This window comes from Macaca thibetana, chromosome X, assembly GCF_024542745.1.
Source record: "Macaca thibetana thibetana isolate TM-01 chromosome X, ASM2454274v1, whole genome shotgun sequence".
Classification (NCBI taxonomy): Eukaryota; Metazoa; Chordata; class Mammalia; order Primates; family Cercopithecidae; genus Macaca; species Macaca thibetana.
The window spans coordinates 4,210,904-4,217,455 of record NC_065598.1 but is presented as its reverse complement, the minus strand read 5'-3'; the positions used below and the strand labels follow the sequence as shown (position 1 = coordinate 4,217,455).

Below are 6,552 nucleotides of genomic sequence, written 5' to 3'. Positions count from 1 at the left end.
TATATGAGTAATGCAACAAAGAGTAATATTAAAAGCTAATGATTAGTAACGTTTATACTAGTGATTGATAATGTCCATGATCATCTCTATAATTTGTATGATGACTATTCTTATTCTTTTCTTTTTTTCTTTTTTTTTTTTTAACTGGCAACATTTTGGTGTTTATTGTCTTTTTCCTAAGCATACAAAAATACAAATATACACATGTAAAAGTGGAGTTACATTGTTGACAGAATTTGATATTTAGCCTTTCTGACTGAATACAATGGTCTTCTGTTGCTCTCCTGTCCCTTTATATATTCTTCATCAGAATTTATATTGCCAAAAAAATCTTTCATTGACTGAATATACCATAATGTAAAATAATTTAAATAGTATTTATGATTCTATAGCTTTTAAAGGTATATTCTGTATATTCATTTTTGTTATTTTGTATAAAATGTTAAAAGCTATAAAATGGAAGTATAATATATCACATTTTTGACAACTGATGCCTCCCAGCATGCAATTCAACTGGTTCAAGCCCCCTTTATGCTTCCCTAACTCCTCAAAGGCTGGGAAGGGACAGCAGGTTAGACACTGCACGAGGATATTACACCCTGGCACTGAAGGTCACATTCCAGAAGGTCCAGCTAAAAGTGACTGATTGCATTTTAAGTCACACATGGATAACTGAAGTTCTGTTTGTAAAGTTCACATGCTGAACTCCTACAAGCTGTAAAACAGAGTTGATAGGTTTGTGATCCAACCTATTCCTATCGCAGTGTATAAAATGGATGTCAACTGGACCTCAAATGAGGATTCCACCTTGCTGAGCTGGGTCTCCTTGAAAATCAAACTGAGGGCCAGTCACTGCCCGCCACAGGCTCTGAAGGCTTCCTGAGAGCAGATTTGATTTTATGTGGGGGCTCTGTCGTGAGGCGGCAATTTCTTCACCTCTTTTCATTCCCAATCTTTTATACATTTCTCTCTCAGGATCGACATAGATTTCATGAGAATATCCAGTCGGTTTGCAAAAAGGCTCAATATGATGGTAGGATGACTGTCCAATCACTATAAGGGTGACATTTGCTTCTTGTAAGAAACTCTCGGGGATTTTGGCCAGATCCTCTACGTATTCCTTGCAGATGTAACACAGGAAATGCCGCACGAACACCACCACGGCGCGGCGCTCCCGGAACAGCGCGCCGAACGGTACCCGCTGCCTGCGGGCGTCCAGCACCGGCAGCTAGGCCAAGGCGGTTGCCAGAGGCTGCCCCCGGTTTGGGCCGCTCGGGGCCGGGACCGCGGCGGCGCCGCCGCTAACCTGCCGTGTGACCCGGGCAGGCGCGGCCATGACGTGGGGCGGCCAAGGGCCTGGGTCCGCTCTGCCAGCGCGGGGCAGGGCGGGGCACACCGACTGTTCTTATTCTATTTTCTTTAATATGCTGAAACAGTCTGTGGCTTCGGTCTCTTGCCTCGGCACCTAGGTACTCTTCGCCCACAGGCCAGCCTGGTCTCAAACTCCCCGCCTCAAATGGTCCACTACCTCGACCTCCCAAAGTGCTGAGATGACAGGTATGAGCTACTGTGCGGGCCTGAAGCCTTGTTTTCAATTATTTAAAATATATACCTAAGAGGAGAATTACTGGGTCCTAAAGTAATTGTATATTTAAGTTTTGGAGGAACCGCCAAATTGTTTTCTACAACACGGTAGCCACAGAAAGGAGTGGAACACTGACACATACAACATCCACTGTCCCCAAACTTTTTGGCACCAGTGACAGGTGTTGTAGAAGACAATTTTTCCATGGATGGCAGTTGGGGTGGGGCGTGTTGATTCAAGCACATTACATTGATTGTGCACTTTATTTCTATTATTATTACATTGTACTGCAGAATGAAATGATTCTACAACTCACCATCATGTAATTGCTCACCTCCTGCTGTGCAGCCCGGTTCCTAACAGGCCACAGACTGGTATGGGGCTTGGGGACCCCTGTACTATAACAGAGGTGAATCTTACAAACATGATCAGTGAATGAAGCTACACACAAAAGTTACACACACAAGGATTGTACAATTCCACTGATACGAAATGTCAAGACTGGGCAAATCCATAGAAACAGAAAAAAAATTAGTGGTTGCCCAGGGGTGTGGGGATAGATGGAATATACAATAATTGCTACTGGGCACAGGATCTCCTTTTGGGGTGATAAAAGTATTCTGGAGATCGATGGAGATGATGGTTGTCCAATATTGTGAATGTACTACAGGCCGCTAATGATAAATTTTATGTTATGTGTATTTTATCACACTAAAATAATAATAGTGAAAACAAATAGGGCAATAAGAGTATGGAAAATAGCCAGATGCTACAAATGAATATTTTATCTTATCTCGAGCCAACTGTAAATAAGATACAACTGGTGGCAAACTTGCAAAACACCAATAAATATAAATTTCCTCTCAAGGGGAAGGTATCATTGGGAGAACTTTTCTTCTATTAGCATCTATTAAAGGCTGAGCACTGTGACTTAATATCTATTAAGGGCTGGGCATGGTGGCTCACACCTGTAATTCTAGTGCTTTGGGAAGCTGAGGCAGGAAGCTGGTTTGAGACTAGCCTGGACAACATAGCAAGACCCAATTTCTAAAGAGATAGAAAACTTAGCTGGGTTTGGTGGTGTGCACCTGTAGTCCCAGCTACTTGGGACGCTGAGGTGAGAGGATCACTGGACACCAGGATTTCAAGGCTGCAATGAGCTGTGATTGCACCACTGCAGTCCAGCCTGAGTGATAGAGTGAGGACCTGTCCCTAAAAATAAAAAATAATAATGAAAAAAAAAAACACAGAAAACCATCCACTAACATCTGACATGCAGTTTCTCTGCACCAATGTCCTTATTTTGAGGTTATCAAAGAGACATACGTAGCATGGAAGTTGAGCAGTTATTAGAGAGAAGGCTAAACTTTCCAGAATAAATCAAGCTAAGGCATATATTTAACATCCTGAGAGATGGTGAAATAGAAAAGAAACAGACTATATTTCTGCCACAATCAACTTTATATTGCTGCGGTGGCCATGGCCATACTTCAAATAAATAAAATATATAATATATAGTGCAGATTTAAGTGCCAAGGAGAAAAATAAAGCAAAGGAGTAGAGGGCATGTTTTCAAGATAAACGTGTTTTTCAAAATTAAAATGTCTTTGAGGATGACATGCCCCCAAGTCACCCCATGATACACAAAGAACAATGTCCTAATATGTGTCCCTTTAAAACTGAGAGAATAAAAGCATATCATTAAATATGTGTGTCTCCCAGTTACCAAACTGATAGTTCTTCAAATAAACTACGTAATGCAGTGGACTCTGAAAATAATTGAGTGAGGGGAGCCAGAATCCGATACAATCACATAGCCTTGCAATTTACTTAGAATCCTCTGAGCAGAATGGCTGAAAGGTTTCTCAGTTTACAATTATAAATCAGGTCAGAATACCCCGAAAACACATCACCCAGATGCCTTTTTAACTCCTTCTCTCTCTCTGCCTTCCTCCTTCTTCCTGACACTTGATTTTAAAAATGTATTTATTTTCCCTTACGTCAAATGAAGTGGCATTTGGAAATTTCCTCTCTAAGACTGAAATACCCAGAATACAAGACAGCACAGTTCTGCAAGGCCAGAGTTTAATTGTGGAAAAAACATGATGCTTCCATCAATATTTTGACAAAGTATATAAAAATGATAATCTGGAAGAAGAAACATTAACTTACAGAGTGTTCTCTTTAATAACTGAATATTGATAAACATTTATTGAACAGAGCACACTGAACCAAAACGAAGTCTACCCATCTCTATCTATCTTTACCTGTGTATGCACGTATGTATATATGTATGTTAGTATGTGTGTATCTATCCATCTGTCTGTCCGTCTATCCATCCATCCATCCATTCATCTGTCCATTTATTCAGCCATCCACCCATTGATCCATCCATCCATCCATTCAACCATCTACCCAATATATCTATCCATCCATCTATTCATACATCTATCGATCGATCTATTCATCCAGCCATCCATTATCTATCCATCCATCCACTCATCTATCTATCCATTGATCCATCCATCAGTCTATCCATCTATCAATCCATTTACTCAACCATCCATTTATCTGTCTATCCATTCATCCATTTATCCATCTATCCACTTATTCATCTAGCTATCCGTTATTCCATCCATCCATCCATTGATCTATATATCTATTTATCCATCCATCCATCCATTGATCTATATATCTATTTATCCATCCATCCATCCATTCAACCATCTATCCATCTATCTACCTGTCTGTCCATCCATCCATCCATCCATCTACCCATCTATCTACCCATCCACTCATCCCTCTACTCATCTATCCATCCATCCATCTACCCATCTATCTCTCTATCCATCCATTCACCCGTCTATCACTCCATCGATTCATCTATCCATCTATCCATCCATCTGTCATCTATCCATTCATCCATCTATCCATCCATCCATCTATTCATCTATATATCTACCTATCTATCCATCCATCTACCCACCAATCTGTCATGTATCTATCTACCAGTCCATCTATCCATGTACTTACCTGTCTATACCTGTCTATCCTATGTCTGTCTATCATCTATTTCATTTATCTATTACCTATCTATGTATCTATCTTCTGATATGTACATATGTATGTATTTGTATGCATGTGTGCATAATTGACTTTACAAAATCTTGGCACGTAATTATTAAATGTAATTTTGTGATAAACACCTTTTATTTTAATAAAGCATTTTCTTTGTACATTAGTGTTTACTGTAAATTAAATCATAAAACCTCACTCCATATGTAGTGATAATCATTCTAATTTTATGAAAGACTATTCTGAAGCCCAATGTGCTTAACTTGCTGAGGTTCACACAGATTTAGCAAATAGTGGCACCAGTATCTGTCTGGTAATAACCTATAAACTCTTGAAGTGAACTTATTTATTTCATGGATATTTATTATGATATTTCTCACCTCATGTCTTTGATCCAAAATGATGGAGAAAGGATATTTTCTAATTTTACATATAGGAGTATTATTTCAATGCAGTGATGTAATATTTATTAACTACATTTAAAGTTAAAATATGATTAAAATATAAATTAAATATCAAAATATTTAAAATTACATTTTAAAATATTATTACATATTTACAGTAATTCCAAGTATGCAGAACCTGTGCAAATTTAGTGTGTACCTCTAGCCAAATCTCAAAGGCCAATATAGTTTATAAAAAGGTAATTATCAAATAACCTGCTTTTAGTTATGCACTAAGAGTTTAATGAAGGGTTCGTAATGATTCTGTCTTCGTGCTGCTTACCTTTGTCTTTATTCTATATAATCAATAAATAATCCTGCTTATGCAGCTTACTTCACCAGATAAAGTTGGGTTCTATTAATTACTGAGAACTAGACATCCAGTCCCTAGGGTTTACATGTGATCTAAATTGAATTAACCAATTGACTCTCCTGTCACTAATCTTTGGAAGGAGTCATTTGTGAGATCCTACTAACTTTACCATTGTATTTCTTTTATCTGAGTGGCTTTTCCAGTAAACATTCATTGCATATTGAAACACAGTTTCTTATGGGGAAATGGGCATGGATTAAAATAAATACATTTTAAAATAGTATTTCTGAAGAAAAAATAAATATATAAAAACAAAGAATGCATTCAAGTAATGTGAAGCGAATAATTTTTCATCTGTTACCTACTTATTTTAAGGAGCTAAGTTGGGTATTATGGCTTTGATGTATACTGTTTTATTGTTTTAAAAATTAGTAAAATTTTAAAAAAAATTCTATCTCGAGAATGTCAAAATCAGATTTTGGCTTCTCTATTAATAAGAATATTTTTGACAGTGAAATAATAAATGAAGTTACATGATGTATTTATAAGAGAAGACTTGAATAAAGCATGGCATTCTAAATAGTTGACCGTAGTAAAGAAACGGATAGTTAGGTTCTGTGTTATGCATTATCTATTGTTCATGTTTCTTTGGGACTCTAAAATTGCAAAAGATATAAACATGGGTTGTCACTGTGACATATTTGCCTTAAAATTTTATAAAACATTGATACCTGTGATAGTCTGCCTTCTTAACTGTCCTAAAATAATTACTTCAGGAATTTTATATAGTAAAGTCAGTACACATAAAAATACATTCAACTTTTAAAAACACTGATACGCAGCTATAGAAATGAGTAACTTTTTTATTCATCAGTTGCTGACCCTCAGACAGAAGAGACCAGTCAAGGATGGAGCTGGTTTTGGAGAAGGATTCTTTTTTTCCTTTCCATTATGAGTATCTTTCCGTGAAAGATATGTGCTTGACCAAGGAATGTTTAAAAAGTGAGAGAAATAGAATATGATCTGCTTCTGTCACACAATATATTAAAGGATGACCATAATTACCCATATTGCTAAAAACTGCTATTACTACATATGTGACTGGTAGTGTAAGTTTTGATTTCAGTAAACTCAGT

The 6,552-nt window shown here is 37.3% G+C and overlaps 1 pseudogene across 1 annotated transcript; it reads right to left on the bottom strand.

The window, feature by feature from the left end:
- Positions 1-658: 658 nt before the first annotated feature.
- LOC126945342 (peroxiredoxin-like 2C) lies at positions 659-1,336 on the bottom strand (annotated as a pseudogene). Its single transcript, XR_007722422.1, has one exon. The product of XR_007722422.1 is annotated as a peroxiredoxin-like 2C (transcript).
- Between the last annotated feature and the right edge of the window lie 5,216 nt (positions 1,337-6,552).